The sequence below is a fragment of the Mirounga angustirostris genome, unplaced genomic scaffold (assembly GCF_029215605.1).
Source record: "Mirounga angustirostris isolate CCGP_5_RB_7025 unplaced genomic scaffold, mMirAng1.0.hap1 SCAF_3, whole genome shotgun sequence".
NCBI classification, from domain to species: domain Eukaryota; kingdom Metazoa; phylum Chordata; class Mammalia; order Carnivora; family Phocidae; genus Mirounga; species Mirounga angustirostris.
The window spans coordinates 82276991-82296215 of record NW_026991711.1 but is presented as its reverse complement, the minus strand read 5'-3'; positions in this window follow the sequence as shown (position 1 = coordinate 82296215).

Sequence of the window (19225 nt, the reverse complement as noted above, 5' to 3'; positions counted from 1 at the left end):
AGGGTAAAATGCTTCCTCCCACAGACCATGAAACAAATTGCGAATCGTGCTCTGGCTTCTTCCGGTGCCTGAGTCTCACACGGACAATGTTTTGGGACTCCCTTGCAATTCTCTCATGCATGCACACAGCAAAATGCTTCCAGCCTCAGGAAGGCCTCTTTCCGCTGAAGCAGGAAGTCTCTACAGACTTGTTCCTTCGTCTTAGGTGCTTGGATTTAGGCCTGCAGGCACACACGGGGCAACGGTACTAGCCTCGTATAGAAGGAGGGAGGTGACAGCTTTCTTCTGCACCGGCCTCTTTCTCCATCCAGTTTACGTATGGAACCCACCCCAGGCTCTCACCCACAGTGCAGAGTAAAGTGCTTCCTCCCACAGACCATGAAACAAGTGGGGAGTGGTGCTCTGCCTTCTTGTGGAGCCTGAGTCTCACACGGACAATGTTTTGGGACTCCCTTGCAGTGATCTGACGCATGCACACAACAAACTGCTTCCAGCCTCAGGAAGGCCTCTTTTCGCTGAAGCAGGAATTCTCTACAGACTTGTTCCTTCCACTTAGGTGCTTGGCTTTAGGCCTGCAGGCACACACGGGGCAACGGTACTAGCCTCGTAAGGATGGAGGGAGGTGACAGCTTCCTTCTGCACCGGCCTGTTTCTCCATGGAGTTTACGTATGGAACCCGTCCCCAGGGTCTCCCCCACAGTGCAAACTGCTTCCTCCCACAGAGAGGTCGACGGTAGCCAAAGCACGGTTTCTGTACACTGTTGTTTCTAAGAGGTAGTACGCAAGCGATTTGACTTCCATGCAGAGGTTGGGCCGCAGTGCTAGCTTCATGAAACAAGTGGGCAGTCGTGCGCTGCCTTCTCCCGGGGCCTGAGTCTCCCACGGGAAATGGTTTGGGACTCAGTTGCAGTGCGCTCACGCATGCACACAGCAAGATGCGTCCACTCTCAGTCATGGCTCTTTTAGCCGAAGCAGGAATTCCCTACAGACTTGTTCCTTTGACTTAGGCGGTTGGCTTTCGGCCTGCAGGCACACCCGGGGCAAGGGTACCGGCCTCCTCAACAAGAGGTGAGTTGAGAGCGGCCTTCCGTACCGGCCTCTTTCTCGCTCCATTTCACGTATGGGACCCTTTCCCCGGTCTCTCCTACACGAGCACTGTGACATTCCTCTGGCTTCAGGAACGGCAATGTTAACTAAAGCGCAGGAACTCTCTAGCATTGATGCTTGGTGTTAGTAGCCCGGCAACTAGGCATCCAGGCACACAAGGCAAAGCACGGCGAATCTCCTAACACAACAGGTGAGTCGACAGCAGCCTTCCTTACAGGCCTGCTTCTCACACCGGGTTCCGTTTAGGTTCCATGTCGCATGCTTTCACAGAAACACACACGAGATGAAGTTCACGCTCAGGAAGGGCGATCTGTGCTGAGGCACGGGTTCTCTAGAGTTTTGTTCCTTTGCGTTGGGTGGACGGCCCTTAGGACTCCACGCACACGCGGGAGAGCCGACCTAGGTTCCTGAAACAAGAGTTGAGTCGACGGGTGCCTTCTCTGCCCATGCTTATTTCTCCCTCGGAATTCTACTGGGACTCACTCCCCACATTTGCCCTGAAGCAGAGTTCAAAATGCTGCCACCCTGTGGAGAGGCAGATGAACTGAAGCTGGGATTCTTTACTGCCTTCTTTCTGCCAAATCAGTGTGGAGCCCTTAGCATTCCTAGGCACACATGGAGCTGTAAGGGTTAGCTTCAGGTAACAAGAGCTGAGTCGAGAGGTTCCTTCTGGCCCCGACATCTTCTCCCTCGGTTTCACGTGAGGAACGCGTTCCCCAGGCTCTCACCCACGGTAGCCCGGAAACTGCTTCTTCCCTCAGAGAGGTGGATGGTAGCTAAAGCACGGTTTCGCTACCGTGTTGTTTCTTCGAGTTCGAACGTTAACAATAGGGCTTCCATGTAAAAGTGAGGCCGCAGTGCGAGCTTCATGAAACAAGTGGGGAGTCGTGTGCTGCCTTCTGCCAGGGCCTGAGTCTCATTCGGAACCTGCCTCCCGACTCCCTTGCTGTGCTCTCACGCATGCACACAGCAAACTGCTTCCAGCCTCAGGAAGGCCTAATTTCGCTGAAGGAGGAATTCTCCTCACACCTGTTCCTTCGACTTCAGTGCTTGGCTATCGGCCTGCAGGCACACACGGGGCAACGGTACTAGCCTCGTAAACAAAGAGTGAGGTGACAGCTTCCTTCTGCACCGGCCTCTTTCTCAGTCCAGTTTACGTATGGAACCTATCCCGAGGCTCTCACCCACAGTGCAGAGTAAAGTGCTTCCTCTCACAGACCTTGAAACAAGTGGGGAGTGGTGCTCTGCCTTCTTGCGGAGCCTGAGTCTCACACGGTCATTGTTTTGGGACTCCCTTGCAGTTCTCTCACGCATGCACACAGCAAAATGCTTCTAGCCTCACGAAGGCCTCTTTTCGCTGAAGCAGGAATTCTCTACAGCCTTGTTCCTTCGACTTAGGTGCTTGGCCCTCGGCCTACAGGCACACACGGGGCAACGGTACTAGCCTCGTAAACAAGGAGTGAGGTGACAGCTTTCTTCTGCACCGGCCTCTTTCTCCATCCAGTTTACGTATGGAACCCACCCCAGGCTCTCACCCACAGTGCAGAGTAAAGTGCTTCCTCCCACAGATCATGAAACAAGTGGGGAGTGGTGCTCTGCCTTCTTCTGGAGCCTGGGTCTCACACGGACAATGTTTTGGGACTCCCTTGCAGTGATCTCACGCATGCACACAACAAAATGCTTCCAGCCTCAGGAAGGCCTCTTTTCGCTGACGCAGGAATTCTCTACAGACTTGTTCCTTCGACTTAGGTGCTTGGCTTTAAGCCTGCAGGCACACACGGGGCAACGGTACTAGCCTCGTAAAGATGGAGGGAGGTCACAGCTTCCTTCTGCACCGGCCTGTTTCTCCATGGAGTTTACGTATGGTACCCGTCCCCAGGGTCTCCCCCACAGTGCAAATTGCTTCCTCCCACAGAGAGGTCGACGGTAGCCAAAGCACGGTTTCTGTACACTGTTGTTTCTAAGAGGTAGTACGCAAGCGATTTGACTTCCATGCAGAGGTTGGGCTGCAGTGCTAGCTTCATGAAACAAGTGGGCAGTCGTGCGCTGCCTTCTCTCGGGGCCTGAGTCTCCCACGGGAAATGGTTTGGGACTCAGTTGCAGTGCGCTCACGCATGCACACAGCAAGATGCGTCCACTCTCAGTCATGGCTCTTTTAGCCGAAGCAGGAATTCCCTACAGACTTGTTCCTTTGACTTAGGAGGTTGGCTTTCGGCCTGCAGGCACACCCGGGGCAAGAGTACCGGCCTCCTCAACAAGAGGTGAGTTGAGAGAGGCCTTCCGTACCGGCCTCGTTCTCGCTCCATTTCACGTATGGGACCCTTTCCCCGGTCTCTCCTATACGAGCACTGTGACATTCCTCTGGCTTCAGGAACGGCAATGTTAACTAAAGCGCAGGAACTCTCTAGCATTGATGTTTCGTGTTAGTAGGCCGGCAACTAGGCATCCAGGCACACAAGGCAAAGCACGGCGAATCTCCTAACACAACAGGTGAGTCGACAGCAGCCTTCCTTACAGGCCTGCTTCTCACTCCGGATTCCGTTTAGGTTCCATGTCGCATGCTTTCAAAGAAACACACACGAGATGAAGTTCACGCTCAGGACGGGCGATCTGTGCTGAGGCACGGGTTCTCTAGAGTTTTCTTCCTTTGTGTTGGGTGGACGGCCCTTAGGACTCCACGCACACGCGGGAGAGCCGACCTAGGTTCCTGAAACAAGAGTTGAGTCGACGGGTGCCTTCTCTGCCCATGCTTATTTCTCCCTCGGAATTCTACTGGGACTCACTCCCCACATTTGCCCTGAAGCAGAGTTCAAAATGCTGCCACCCTGTGGAGAGGCAGATGAACTGAAGCTGGGATTCTTTACTGCCTTCTTTCTGCCAAATCAGTTTGGAGCCCTTAGCATTCCTAGGCACACATGGAGCAGTAAGGGTTAGCTTCTGGTTTCAAGGGCTGATTCGAGAGGTGCCTTCTGGCCCCGACATCTTCTCCCTCGGTTTCACGTGAGGAACGCGTTCCCCAGGCTCTCACCTACGGTAGGCTGGAAACTGCTTCTTCCCTCAGAGAGGTGGATGGTAGCTAAAGCTCGGTTTCGCTACCGTGTTGTTTCTCCGAGTTCGAAAGTTAACAATTAGGCTTCCATGTAAAAGTGAGGCCGCAGTGCGAGCTTCATGAAGCAAGTGGGGAGTCGTGCGTTGCCTTCTGCCAGGGCCTGAGTCTCACTCGGAACATGCCTCCGGACTCGCTTGCAGTGCTCTCACGCATGCACACAGCAAAATGCTTCCAGCCTCAGGAAGGCCTCTTTTCGCTGAAGCAGGAATTCCCTACAGTCTTGTTCCTTCGACTTAGGTGCTTGGCGTTAGGCCTGTAGGCACAAAAGGGGCAACGGTACTAGCCTCGTAAACAAGGAGTGAGATGACAGGTTCCTTCTGCACCGGCCTGTTTCTCCATCGAGTTTACCTATGGAACCCGAGCCTAGGCTCTTAGCCACAGTGCAGGGTAAAATGCTTCCTTCCACACACCATGAAACAAATTGGGAGTCGTGCTCTGGCTTCTTCCGTGGCCTGAGAATCACACGGACAATGTTTTGGGACTCCCTTGTAGTTCTCTCACGCATGCACACAGCAAACTGCTTCCAGCCTCAGGAAGGCCTCTTTTCGCTGAAGCAGGAATTCTCTGCAGACTTGTTCCTTCGACTTAGGTGCTTGGCTTTAGGCCTGCAGGCACACACGGGGCAAAGGTACTAGCCTCGTAAAGAAGGAGGGAGTTGACAGCTTCCTTCTGCACCGGCCTGTTTCTCCATGGACTTTACGTATGGAACCCGTCCCCAGGGTCTCCCCCACAGTGCAAACTGCTTCCTCCCACAGAGAGGTCGACGGTAGCCAAAGCACGGTTTCTGTACACTGTTGTTTCTAAGAGGTAGAACGCAAGCGATTTGACTTCCATGCAGAAGTGGGTCCGCAGTGCTAGCTTCATGAAACAAGCGGGGAGTCGTGTGCTGCCTTCTGCCAGGGCCTGAGTCTCACTCGGAACCTGCCTCCGGACTCCCTTGCAGTGTTCTCACGCATGCACACAGCAAAATGCTTCCAGCCTCAGGAAGGCCTAATTTCGCTGAAGGAGGAATTCTCCTCAGACCTGTTCCTGCGACTTAAGTGCTTGGCATTCGGCCTGCAGGCACACACCGGGCAACGGTACTAGCCTCGTAAACAAGGAGTGAGGTGACAGCTTTCTTCTGCACCGGCCTCTTTCTCCATCCAGTTTACGTATGGAACCCACCCCAGGCTCTCACCCACAGTGCAGAGTAAAGTGCTTCCTCCCACAGACCATGAAACAAGTGGGGAGTGGTGCTCTGCCTTCTTTTGGAGCCTGAGTCTCACACGGACAATGTTTTGGGACTCCCTTGCAGTGATCTCACGCATGCACACAACAAAATGCTTCCAGCCTCAGGAAGGCCTCTTTTCGCTGACGCAGGAATTCTCTACAGACTTGTTCCTTCGACTTAGGTGCTTGGCTTTAAGCCTGCAGGCACACACAGGGCAACGGTACTAGCCTCGTAAAGATGGAGGGAGGTGACAGCTTCCTTCTGCACCGGCCTGTTTCTCCATGGAGTTTACGTATGGTACCCGTCCCCAGGGTCTCCCCCACAGTGCAAACTGCTTCCTCCCACAGAGAGGTCGACGGTAGCCAAAGCACGGTTTCTGTACACTGTTGTTTCTAAGAGGTAGTACGCAAGCGATTTGACTTCCATGCAGAGGTTGGGCCGCAGTGCTAGCTTCATGAAACAAGTGGGCAGTCGTGCGCTGCCTTCTCTCGGGGCCTGAGTCTCCCACGGGAAATGGTTTGGGACTCAGTTGCAGTGCGCTCACGCATGCACACAGCAAGATGCGTCCACTCTCAGTCATGGCTCTTTTAGCCGAAGCAGGAATTCCCTACAGACTTGTTCCTTTGACTTAGGCGGTTGGCTTTCGGCCTGCAGGCACACCCGGGGCAAGGGTACCGGCCTCCTAAACAAGAGGTGAGTTGAGAGCGGCCTTCCGTACCGGCCTCGTTCTCGCTCCATTTCACGTATGGGACCCTTTCCCCGGTCTCTCCTATACGAGCACTGTGACATTCCTCTGGCTTCAGGAACGGCAATGTTAACTAAAGCGCAGGAACTCTCTAGCATTGATGTTTCGTGTTAGTAGGCCGGCAACTAGGCATCCAGGCACACAAGGCAAAGCACGGCGAATCTCCTAACACAACAGGTGAGTCGACAGCAGCCTTCCTTACAGGCCTGCTTCTCACTCCGGATTCCGTTTAGGTTCCATGTCGCATGCTTTCAAAGAAACACACACGAGATGAAGTTCACGCTCAGGACGGGCGATCTGTGCTGAGGCACGGGTTCTCTAGAGTTTTCTTCCTTTGTGTTGGGTGGACGGCCCTTAGGACTCCACGCACACGCGGGAGAGCCGACCTAGGTTCCTGAAACAAGAGTTGAGTCGACGGGTGCCTTCTCTGCCCATGCTTATTTCTCCCTCGGAATTCTACTGGGACTCACTCCCCACATTTGCCCTGAAGCAGAGTTCAAAATGCTGCCACCCTGTGGAGAGGCAGATGAACTGAAGCTGGGATTCTTTACTGCCTTCTTTCTGCCAAATCAGTTTGGAGCCCTTAGCATTCCTAGGCACACATGGAGCAGTAAGGGTTAGCTTCTGGTTTCAAGGGCTGATTCGAGAGGTGCCTTCTGGCCCGGACATCTTCTCCCTCGGTTTCACGTGAGGAACGCGTTCCCCAGGCTCTCACCTACGGTAGGCTGGAAACTGCTTCTTCCCTCAGAGAGGTGGATGGTAGCTAAAGCTCGGTTTCGCTACCGTGTTGTTTCTCCGAGTTCGAACGTTAACAATAGGGCTTCCATGTAAAAGTGAGGCCGCAGTGCGAGCTTCATGAAGCAAGTGGGGAGTCGTGCGTTGCCTTCTGCCAGGGCCTGAGTCTCACTCGGAACATGCCTCCGGACTCGCTTGCAGTGCTCTCACGCATGCACACAGCAAAATGCTTCCAGCCTCAGGAAGGCCTCTTTTCGCTGAAGCAGGAATTCCCTACAGTCTTGTTCCTTCGACTTAGGTGCTTGGCGTTAGGCCTGCAGGCACAAAAGGGGCAACGGTACTAGCCTCGTAAACAAGGAGTGAGGTGACAGGTTCCTTCTGCACCGGCCTGTTTCTCCATCGAGTTTACCTATGGAACCCGAGCCTAGGCTCTTAGCCACAGTGCAGGGTAAAATGCTTCCTTCCACACACCATGAAACAAATTGGGAGTCGTGCTCTGGCTTCTTCCGTGGCCTGAGAATCACACGGACAATGTTTTGGGACTCCCTTGTAGTTCTCTCACGCATGCACACAGCAAACTGCTTCCAGCCTCAGGAAGGCCTCTTTTCGCTGAAGCAGGAATTCTCTGCAGACTTGTTCCTTCGACTTAGGTGCTTGGCTTTAGGCCTGCAGGCACACACGGGGCAAAGGTACTAGCCTCGTAAAGAAGGAGGGGGTTGACAGCTTCCTTCTGCACCGGCCTGTTTCTCCATGGAGTTTACGTATGGAACCCGTCCCCAGGGTCGCCCCCACAGTGCAAACTGCTTCCTCCCACAGAGAGGTCGACGGTAGCCAAAGCACGGTTTCTGTACACTGTTGTTTCTAAGAGGTAGAACGCAAGCGATTTGACTTCCATGCAGAAGTGGGGCCGCAGTGCTAGCTTCATGAAACAAGCGGGGAGTCGTGTGCTGCCTTCTGCCAGGGCCTGAGTCTCACTCGGAACCTGCCTCCGGACTCCCTTGCAGTGCTCTCACGCATGCACACAGCAAAATGCTTCCAGCCTCAGGAAGGCCTAATTTCGCTGAAGGAGGAATTCTCCTCAGACCTGTTCCTGCGACTTAAGTGCTGGGCATTCGGCCTGCAGGCACACACCGGGCAACGGTACTAGCCTCGTAAACAAGGAGTGAGGTGACAGCTTTCTTCTGCACCGGCCTCTTTCTCCATTCAGTTTACGTAAGGAACCCACCCCAGGCTCTCACCCACAGTGCAGAGTAAAGTGCTTCCTCCCACAGACCATGAAACAAGTGGGGAGTGGTGCTCTGCCTTCTTCTGGAGCCTGGGTCTCACACGGACAATGTTTTGGGACTCCCTTGCAGGGATCTCACGCATGCACACAACAAAATGCTTCCAGCCTCACGAAGGCCTCTTTTCGCTGAAGCAGGAATTCTCTACAGACTTGTTCCTTTGACTTAGGCGGTTGGCTTTCGGCCTGCAGGCACACCCGGGGCAAGGGTACCGGCCTCCTCAACAAGAGGTGAGTTGAGAGCGGCCTTCCGTACCGGCCTCGTTCTCGCTCCATTTCACGTATGGGACCCTTTCCCCGGTCTCTCCTATACGAGCACTGTGACATTCCTCTGGCTTCAGGAACGGCAATGTTAACTAAAGCGCAGGAACTCTCTAGCATTGATGCTTGGTGTTAGGAGCCCGGCAACTAGGCATCCAGGCACACAAGGCAAAGCACGGCGAATCTCCTAACACAACAGGTGAGTCGACAGCAGCCTTCCTTACAGGCCTGCTTCTCACTCCGGGTTCCGTTTAGGTTCCATGTCGCATGCTTTCACAGAAACACACACGAGATGAAGTTCACGCTCAGGAAGGGCGATCTGTGCTGAGGCACGTGTTCTCTAGAGTTTTGTTCCTTTGCGTTGGGTGGACGGCCCTTAGGACTCCACGCACACGCGGGAGAGCCGACCTAGGTTCCTGAAACAAGAGTTGAGTCGACGGGTGCCTTCTCTGCCCATGCTTATTTCGCCCTCGGAATTCTACTGGGACTCACTCCCCACATTTGCCCTGAAGCAGAGTTCAAAATGCTGCCACCCTGTGGAGAGGCAGATGAACTGAAGCTGGGATTCTTTACTGCCTTCTTTCTGCCAAATCAGTTTGGAGCCCTTAGCATTCCTAGGCACACATGGAGCACTAAGGGTTAGCTTCTGGTAACAAGGGCTGATTCGAGAGGTGCCTTCTGGCCCGGACATCTTCTCCCTCGGTTTCACGTGAGGAACGCGTTCCCCAGGCTCTCACCCACGGTAGGCTGGAAACTGCTTCTTCCCTCAGAGAGGTGGATGGTAGCTAAAGCTCGGTTTCGCTACCGTGTTGTTTCTCCGAGTTCGAACGTTAACAATTAGGCTTCCATGTAAAAGTGAGGCCGCAGTGCGAGCTTCATGAAGCAAGTGGGGAGTCGTGCGTTGCCTTCTGCTAGGCCCTGAGTCTCAGTCGGAACATGCCTCCGGACTCGCTTGCAGTGCTCTCACGCATGCACACAGCAAAATGCTTCCAGCCTCAGGAAGGCCTAATTTCGATGAAGCAGGAATTCTCTACAGACCTCTTCCTTCGACTTAAGTGCTTGGCTTTAGGCCTGCAGGCACACACGGGACAACGGTACTAGCCTCGAAAACAAAGAGTGAGGTGACAGGTTCCTTCTGCACCGGCCTGTTTCTCCATCGAGTTTACCTATGGAACCCGAGCCTAGGCTCTTACCCACAGTGCAGGGTAAAATGCTTCCTCCCACACACCATGAAACAAATTGGGAGTCGTGCTCTGGCTTCTTCCGGGGCCTGAGTCTCACACGGACAATGTTTTGGGACTCCCTTGCAGTTCTCTCACGCATGCACACAGCAAACTGCTTCCAGCCTCAGGAAGGCCTCTTTTCGCTGAAGCAGGAATTCTCTGCAGACTTGTTCCTTCGACTTAGGTGCTTGGCTTTAGGCCTGCAGGCACACACGGGGCAAAGGTACTAGCCTCGTAAAGAAGGAGGGAGTTGACAGCTTCCTTCTACACCGGCCTGTTTCTCCATGGAGTTTACGTATGGAACCCGTCCCCAGGGTCTCCCCCACAGTGCAAACTGCTTCCTCCCACAGAGAGGTCGACGGTAGCCAAAGCACAGTTTCTGTACACTGTTGTTTCTAAGAGGTAGTACGGAAGCGATTTGACTTCCATGCAGAGGTTGGGCCGCAGTGCTAGCTTCATGAAACAAGTGGGCAGTCGTGCGCTGCCTTCTCCCGGGGCCTGAGTCTCCCACGGGAAATCGTTTGGGACTCAGTTGCAGTGCGCTCACGCATGCACACAGCAAGATGCGTCCACTCTCAGTCATGGCTCTTTTAGCCGAAGCAGGAATTCCCTACAGACTTGTTCCTTTGACTTAGGCGGTTGGCTTTCGGCCTGCAGGCACACCCGGGGCAAGGGTACTGGCCTCCTCAAGAGGTGAGTTGAGAGCGGCCTTCCGTACCGGCCTCTTTCTCGCTCCATTTCACGTATGGGACCCGTTCCCCGGTCTCTCCTACACGAGCACTGTGAAATTCCTCTGGCTTCAGGAACGGCAATATTAACTAAAGCGCAGGAACTCTCTAGCATTGATTTTTGGTGTTAGTAGCCCGCCACCTAGGCATCCAGGCCCACAAGGCAAAGCACGGCGAATCTCCTAACACAACAGGTGAGTCGACAGCAGCCTTCCTTACAGGCCTGCTTCTCACTCCGGGTTCCGTTTAGGTTCCATGTCGCATGCTTTCACAGAAACACACACGAGATGAAGTTCACGCTCAGGAAGGGCGATCTGTGCTGAGGCACGCGTTCTCTACAGTTTTGTTCCTTTGCGTAGGGTGGACGGCCCTTAGGATTCCACGCACATGCGGGAGAGCCGACCTAGGTTCCTGAAACAAGAGTTGAGTCGACGGGTGCCTTCTCTGCCCATGCTTATTTCTCCCTCGGAATTCTACTGGGACTCACTCCCCACATTTGCCCTGAAGCAGAGTTCAAAATGCTGCCACCCTGTGGAGAGGCAGATGAACTGAAGCTGGGATTCTTTACTGGCTTCTTTCTGCCAAATCAGTGTGGAGCCCTTAGCATTCCTAGGCACACATGGAGCAGTAAGGGTTAGCTTCAGGTAACAAGAGCTGAGTCGAGAGGTGCCTTCTGGCCCGGACACCTTCTCCCTCGGTTTCACGCGGGGAACGCGTTCCCCAGGCTCTCACCCACGGTAGCCCGGAAACTGCTTCTTCCCTCAGAGAGGTGGATGGTAGCTAAAGCACCGTTTCGCTACCGTGTTGTTTCTTCGAGTTCGAACGTTAACAGTTAGGCTTCCATGTAAAAGTGAGGCCGCAATTCGAGCTTCATGAAGCAAGTGGGGAGTCGTGCGCTGCCTTCTGCAAGGGCCTGAGTCTCACTCGGAACATGTCTCCGGACTCCCTTGCAGTGCTCTCACGCATGCACACAGCAAAATGCTTCCAGCCTCAGGAAGGCCTACTTTCGCTGAAGCAGGAATTCTCTACAGACCTCTTCCTTCGACTTAAGTGCTTGGCTTTAGGCCTGCAGGCACACACGGGGCAACGGTACTAGCCTCGTAAAGAAGGAGGGAGGTGACAGCTTCCTTCTGCACCGGCCTATTTCTCCATGGAGTTTACGTATGGAACCCGTCCCCAGGGTCTCCCCCTCAGTGCAAACTGCTTCCTCCGACAGAGAGGTCGACGGTAGCCAAAGCACGGTTTCTCTACACTGTGTTTTCCAAGAGGTATAACGCAAGCGATTTGACTTCCATGCAGATGTTGGGCCGCAGTGCTAGCTTCATGAAACAAGTAGGGAGTCGTGCGCTGCCTTCTCCCGGGGCCTGAGTCTCCAACGGGAAATGGTTTGGGACTCAGTTGCAGTGCGCTCACGCATGCACACAGCAAGATGCGTCCACTCTCACTCATGGCTCTTTTAGCCGAAGCAGGAATTCCCTACAGACTTGTTCCTTTGACTTAGGCGGTTGGCTTTCGGCCTGAAGGCACACCCGGGGCAAGGGTACCGGCCTCCTCAACAAGAGGTGAGTTGAGAGCGGCCTTTCGTACCAGCCTCTTTCTCGCTCCATTTCACGTATGGGACCCTTTTCCCGGTCTCTCCTCCACGAGCACTGTGAAATTCCTCTGGCTTCAGGAACGGCAATGTTAACTAAAGCGCAGGAACTCTCTAGCATTGATTCTTGGTGTTAGTAGCCCGGCAACTAGGCATCCAGGCACACAAGGCAAAGCCCGGCGAATCTCCTAACACAACAGGAGAGTCGACAGCAGCCTTCCTTACAGGCCTGCTTCTCACTCCGGGTTCCGTTTAGGTTCCATGTCGCATGCTTTCACAGAAACACACGAGATGAAGTTCACGCTCAGGAAGGGCGATCTGTGTTGAGGCACGCGTTCTCTACAGTTTTGTTCCTTTGCGTTGCGTGCACGGCCCTTAGGACTACACGCACACGCGGGAGAGCCGACCTAGGTTCCTGAAATAAGAGTTGAGTCGACGGGTGCCTTCTCTGCCCATGCGTATTTCTCCCTCCGATTTCTACTGGGACTCACTCCCCACATTTGCCCTGAGCAGAGTTCAAAATGCTGCCACCCTGCGGAGAGGCAGATGAACTGAAGCTGGGATTCTTTACTGCCTTCTTTCTGCGAAATCAGTGTGGAGCCCTTAGAATTCCTAGGCACACATGGAGCAGTAAGGGTGAGCTTCAGGTAACAAGAGCTGAGTCGAGAGGTCCCTTCCGGCCCGGACATCTTCTCCCTCGGTTTCACGCGAGGAACGCGTTCCCCAGGCTCTCACCCACGGTAGCCCGGAAACTGCTTCTTCCCTCAGAGAGGTGGATGGTAGCTAAAGCACGGGTTCGCAACCGTGTTGTTTCTTCGAGTTCGAACGTTAACAATTAGGCTTCCATGTAAAAGTGAGGCCGCAGTGCGAGCTTCATGAAGCAAGTGGGGAGTTGTGCGCTGCCTTCTGCCAGGGCCTGAGTCTCACTCGGAACATGCCTCCGGACTCCCTTACAGTGCTCTCACGCATGCACACAGCAAAATGCTTCCAGCCTCAGGAAGGCCTCTTTTCGCTGAAGCAGGAATTCTCTACAGACCTGTTCCTTCGACTTAAGTGCTTGGCTTTAGGCGTGCAGGCACACACGGGGCAACGGTACTAGCCTCGTAAACAAGGAGTGAGGTGACAGCGTCCTTCTGCACCGGCCTGTTTCTCCATCGAGTTTACCTATGGAACCCGTGCCCAGGCTCTTACCCACAGTGCAGGGTAAAATGCTTCCTCCCACAGACCATGAAACAAATTGGGAGTCCTGCTCTGGCTTCGTCCGTGGTCTGAGTCTCACACTGACAATGTTTTGGGACTCCCTTGCAGTTCTCTAATGCATGCACACAGCAAACTGCTTCCAGCCTCAGGAAGGCCTCTTTTCACTGAAGCAAGAATTCTCTACAGACTTGTTCCTTCGACTTAGGTGCTTGGCTTTAGGCCTGCAGGCACACACGGGGCAACGGTACTAGCCTCGTCAAGAAGGAGGGAGTTGACAGCTTCCTTCTGCACCGGCCTGTTTCTCCATGGAGTTTACGTATGGAACCCGTCCCCAGCGTCTCCCCCACAGTGCAAACTGCTGCCTCCCACAGAGAGGTCGACGGTAGCCAAAGCACGGTTTCTGTACACTGTTGTTTCTAAGAGGTAGTACGCAAGCGATTTGACTTCCATGCAGAAGAGGGGCCGCAGTGCTAGCTTCATGAAACAAGTGGGGAGTCGTGTGCTGCCTTCGGCCAGGGCCTGAGTCTCACTCGGAACATGCCTCCGGACTCCCTTGCAGTGCTCTCACGCATGTACACAGCAAAATGCTTCCAGCCTCACGAAGGCCTAATTTCGCTGAAGGAGGAATTCTCCTCAGACCTGTTCCTTCGACTTAAGTCCTTGGCTTTCGGCCTGCAGGCACACACGGGGCAACGGTACTAGCCTCGTAAACAGTGAGGTGCGAGCTTCGTTCTGCACCGGCCTCTTTCTCCGTCCATTTTACGTATGGAACCCATCCCCAGGCTCTCACCCACAGTGCAGAGTAAAGTGCTTCCTCCCATAGACCATGAAACAAGTGAGGAGTGGTGCTCTGCCTTCTTGCGGAGCCCGAGTCTCACACGGACAATGTTTTGGAACTCCCTTGCAGTGCTCTCACGCATGCACACAGCAAAATGCTTCCAGCCTCAGGAAGGCCTATTTCGCTGAAACAGGAATTCTCTACAGACTTGTTCCTTCGACTTAGGTGCTTGGCTTTAGGCCTGCAGGCACACACGGGGCAAAGGTACTAGCCTCGTATAGAAGGAGGGAGTTGACAGCTTCCTTCTGCACCGGCCTGTTTCTCCATGGACTTACGTATGGAACCCGTCCCCAGGGTCTCCCCCACAGTGCAAACTGCTTCCTCCCACAGAGAGGTCTACGATAGCCAAAGCACGGTTTCTGTACACTGTTGTTTCTAAGAGATAGAACGCAAGCGATTTGACTTCCGTGCAGAAGTGGGGCTGCAGTGCTAGCTTCATGAAACAAGTGGGGAGTCGTGTGCTGCCTTCTGCCAGGGCCTGAGACTCACTCGGAATCTGCCTCCCGACTCCCTTGCAGTGCTCTCACGCATGCACACAGCAAAATGCTTCCAGCCTCAGGAAGGCCTAGTTTCGCTGAAGGAGGAATTCTCCTCACACCTTTTCTTCGACTTCAGTGCTTGGCTTTCGGCCTGCAGGCACACACTGGGCAATGGTACTAGCCTCGTAAACAAGTAGTGAGGTGACAGCTTCATTCTGCACCGGCCTCTTTCTCCATCCAGTTTACGTATGGAACCCATCCCCAGGCTCTCACCCACAGTGCAGAGTAAAGTGCTTCCTCTCACAGACCTTGAAACAAGTGGGGAGTGGTGCTCTGACTTTTTTCGGAGCCTGAGTCTCACACGGACAATGTTTTGGGACTCCCTTGCAGTGCTCTCACGCATGCACACAGCAAAATGCTTCCAGCCTCAGGAAGGCCTCTTTTCGCTGAAGCAGGAATTCCCTACAGTCTTGTTCCTTCGACTTAGGTGCTTGGCGTTACGCCTGCAGGCACAAAAGGGGCAACGGTACTAGCCTCGGAAACAAGGAGTGAGGTGACAGCTTCCTTCTGCACCGGCCTGTTTCTCCATCGAGTTTACCTATGGAACCCGTGCCCAGGCTCTTACCCACAGTGCAGGGTAAAATGCTTCCTCCCACAGACCATGAAACAAATTGGGAGTCGTGCTCTGGCTTCTTCCGGGGCCTGAGTCTAACAAGGACAATGTTTTGGGACTCCCTTGCAGTTCTCTCACGCATGCACACAGCAAACTGCTTCCAGCCTCAGGAAGGCCTCTTTTCGCTGAAACAAAATTCTCTACAGACTTGTTCCTTCGACTTAGGTGCTTGGCTTTAGGCCTGCAGGCACACACGGGGCAAAGGTACTAGCCTCGTAAAGAAGGAGGGAGTTGACAGCTTCCTTCTGCACCGGCCTGTTTCTCCATGGAGTTTACGTATGGAACCCGTCCCCAGGGTCTCCCCCAGAGTGCAAACTGCTTCCTCCCACAGAGAGGTCGACGATAGCCAAAGCACGGTTTCTGTACACTTTTGTTCCTAAGAGGTAGAACGCAAGCGATTTGACTTCCGTGCAGAAGTGGGGCTGCAGTGCTAGCTTCATGAAGCAAGTGGGGAGTCGTGCGCTGCCTTCTGCCAGGGCCTGAGTCTCACTCGGAACATGCCTCCGGACTCCCTTGCAGTGCTCTCACGCATGCACACAGCAAAATGCTTCCAGCCTCAGGAAGGCCTACTTTCGCTGAAGCAGGAATTCTCTACACACCTCTTCCTTCGACTTAATGCTTGGCTTTAGTCCTGCAGGCACACACGCGGCAACGGCACTAGCCTCGTAAACAAGGAGTGAGGTGACAGCTTCCTTCTACACCGGCCTGTTTCTCCATCGAGTTCGCCTATGGAACCCGTGCCCAGGATCTTACCCACAGTGCAGGGTAAAATGCTTCCTCACACAGACCATGAAACAAATTGGGAGTCGTGCTCTGGCTTCTTCCGGGGCCTGATTCTCACAGGGACATTGTTCAGGGACTCCCTTGCAGTGCTCTCACGCATGCACACAGCAAACTGCTTCCAGCCTCAGGAAGGCCTCTTTTCGCTGAAGCAGGAATTCTCTACAGACTTGTTCCTTCGACTTACGTGCTTGGCTTTAGGCTTGCAGGCACACACGGGGCAACGGTACTAGCCTCGTAAAGAAGGAGGGAGGTGACAGCTTCTTTCTGCACCGGCCTGTTTCTCCATCGAGTTTACGTATGGAACCCGTGCCCAGGGTCTCCCCCACAGTGCCAACTGCTTCCTCCCACAGAGAGGTCGACGGTAGGCAAAGCACGGTTTCTGTACACTGTTGTTTCGAAGAGGTAGAACGCAAGCGATTTGACTTCCATGCAGAAGTGGGGCTGCAGTGCTAGCTTCATGAAACAAGTGGGGAGTCGTGTGCTGCCTTCTGCCAGGGCCTGAGTCTCACTCGGAACCCGCCTCCGGACTCTCTTGCAGTGCTCTCACGCATATACACACCAAAATGCTTCCAGGCTCAGGAAGGCCTCTTTTCGCTGAAGGAGAAATTCTCCTCAGACCTGTTCCTTCGACTTAAGTGCTTGGCTTTCGGCCTGCAGGCACACACGGGGCAACGGTACTAGCCTCGTAAACAAGGAGTGAGGTGACAGCTTCCTTCTGCACCGGCCTCTTTCTCCATCGAGTTTACCTATGGAACCCGTGCGCAGGCTCTTACCCACAGTGCAGGGTGAAATCCTTCCTCCCACACACCATGAAACAAAATGGGAGTCGTGCTCTGGCTTCTTCCGATGCCTGATTCTCACACGGACAATGTTTTGGGACTCCCTTGCAGTTCACTCATGCATGCACACAGCAAAATGCTTCCAGCCTCAGGAAGGCCTCTTTTCGCTGAAGCAGGAATTCTCTGCAGACTTGTTCCTTCGACTTAGGTGCTTGGCTTTAGGCCTGCAGGCACACACGGGTCAAAGGTAGTAGCATCGTAAAGAAGGATGGAGGTGACAGCTCCCTTCTTCACCGGCCTGTTTCTCCATGGAGTTTACGTATGGAACCCGTCCCCAGGGTCTCCCCCTCAGTGCAAACTGCATCCTCCGACAGAGAGGTCGACGGTAGCCAAAGCACGGTTTCTGTACACTGTGTTTTCCAAGAGGTATAACGCAAGCGATTTGACTTCCATGCAGAGGTTGTGCCTCAGTGCTAGCTTCATGAAACAAGTGGGGAGACTTGCGCTGCCTTCTCCCGGGGTCTAAGTCTCCCTCGGAAAATGGTTTGGGACTCAGTTGCATTGCGCTCACGCATGCACACAGCAAGATGCGTCCACTCTCAGTCATGGCTCTTTTAGCCGAAGCAGGAATTCCCTACAGACTTGTTCCTTTGACTTAGGCGGTTGGCTTTCAGCCTGCAGGCACACCCGGGGCAAGGGTATCGGCCTCCTCAACAAGAGGTGAGTTGAGAGCGGCCTTCCGTACCGGCCTCTTTCTCGCTCCATTTCACGTATGGGACCCTTTCCCCGGTCTCTCCTTCAGGAGCACTGTGAAATTCCTCTGGCTTCAGGAACGGCAATGTTAACAAAAGCGCAGGAACTCTCTAGCATTGATTCTTGGTGTTAGTAGCCCGGCAACTAGGCATCCAGGCACACAAGGCAAAGCACGGCGAATCTCCTAACACAACAGGTGAGTCGACAGCAGCCTTCCTTACAGGACTGCTTCTCACTCCGGGTTCCGTTTAGGTTCCATTTCGCATGCTTTCACAAAAACACACACGAGATGAAGTTCACGCTCAGGAAGGGCGATCTGTGCTGAGGCACGGGTTCTCTACAGTTTTGTTCCTTTGCGTTGGGTGGACGGCCCTTAGGACTCCACGCACACGCGGGAGAGCCGACCTAGGTTTTGAAACAAGAGTTGAGTCGTCGGGTGCCTTCTCTGCCCATGCTTATTTCTCCCTCGGAATTCTACTGGGACTCACTCCCCACATTTGCCCTGAAGCAGAGTTCAAAATGCTGCCACCCTGTGGAGAGGCAGATGAACTGAAGCTGGGATTCTTTACTGCCTTCTTTCTGCCAAATCAGTGTGGAGCCCTTAGCATTCCTAGGCACACATGGAGCTGTAAGGGTTAGCTTCAGGTAACAAGAGCTGAGTCGAGAGGTGCCTTCTGGCCCCGACATCTTCTCCCTCGGTTTCACGTGAGGAACGCGTTCCCCAGGCTCTCACCCACGGTAGCCCGGAAACTGCTTCTTCCCTCAGAGAGGTGGATGGTAGCTAAAGCACGGTTTCGCTACCGTGTTGTTTCTTCGAGTTCGAACGTTAACAATAGGGCTTCCATGTAAAAGTGAGGCCGCAGTGCGAGCTTCATGAAACAAGTGGGGAGTCGTGTGCTGCCTTCTGCCAGGGCCTGAGTCTCATTCGGAACCTGCCTCCCGACTCCCTTGCTGTGCTCTCACGCATGCACACAGCAAACTGCTTCCAGCCTCAGGAAGGCCTAATTTCGCTGAAGGAGGAATTCTCCTCAGACCTGTTCCTTCGACTTCAGTGCTTGGCTTTCGGCCTGCAGGCACACACGGGGCAACGGTACTAGCCTCGTAAACAAAGAGGGAGGTTACAGCTTCCTTCTGCACCGGCCTCTTTCTCAGTCCAGTTTACGTATGGAACCCATCCCGAGGCTCTCACCCACAGTGCAGAGTAAAGTGCTTCCTCTCACAGACCTTGAAACAAGTGGGGAGTGGTGCTCTGCCTTCTTGCGGAGCCTGAGTCTCACACGGTCATTGTTTTGGGACTCCTTTGCAGTTCTCTCACGCATGCACACAGCAAAATTCTTCTAGCCTCACGAAGGCCTCTTTTCGCTGAAGCAGGAATTCTCTACAGCCTTGTTCCTTCGACTTAGGTGCTTGGCCCTCGGCCTACAGGCACACACGGGGCAACGGTACTAGCCTCGTAAACAAGGAGTGAGGTGACAGCTTCCTTGTGCACCGGCCTCATTCTCCGTCCAGTAGACGTATGGAACCCATCCCCAGGCTCTCACCCACAGTGCAGAGTAAAGTGCTTGCTCCCGCAGACCTTGAAACAAGTGGGGAGTGGTGCTCTGCCTTCTTGAGGAGCCTGAGACTCACTTGCACAATGTTTTGGAACTCCATTGCAGTTCTCTCACGCAGGCACACAGCAAAATGCTTCCAGCTTCAGGAAGGCCTCTTTTTGCAGAAGCAGGAATTC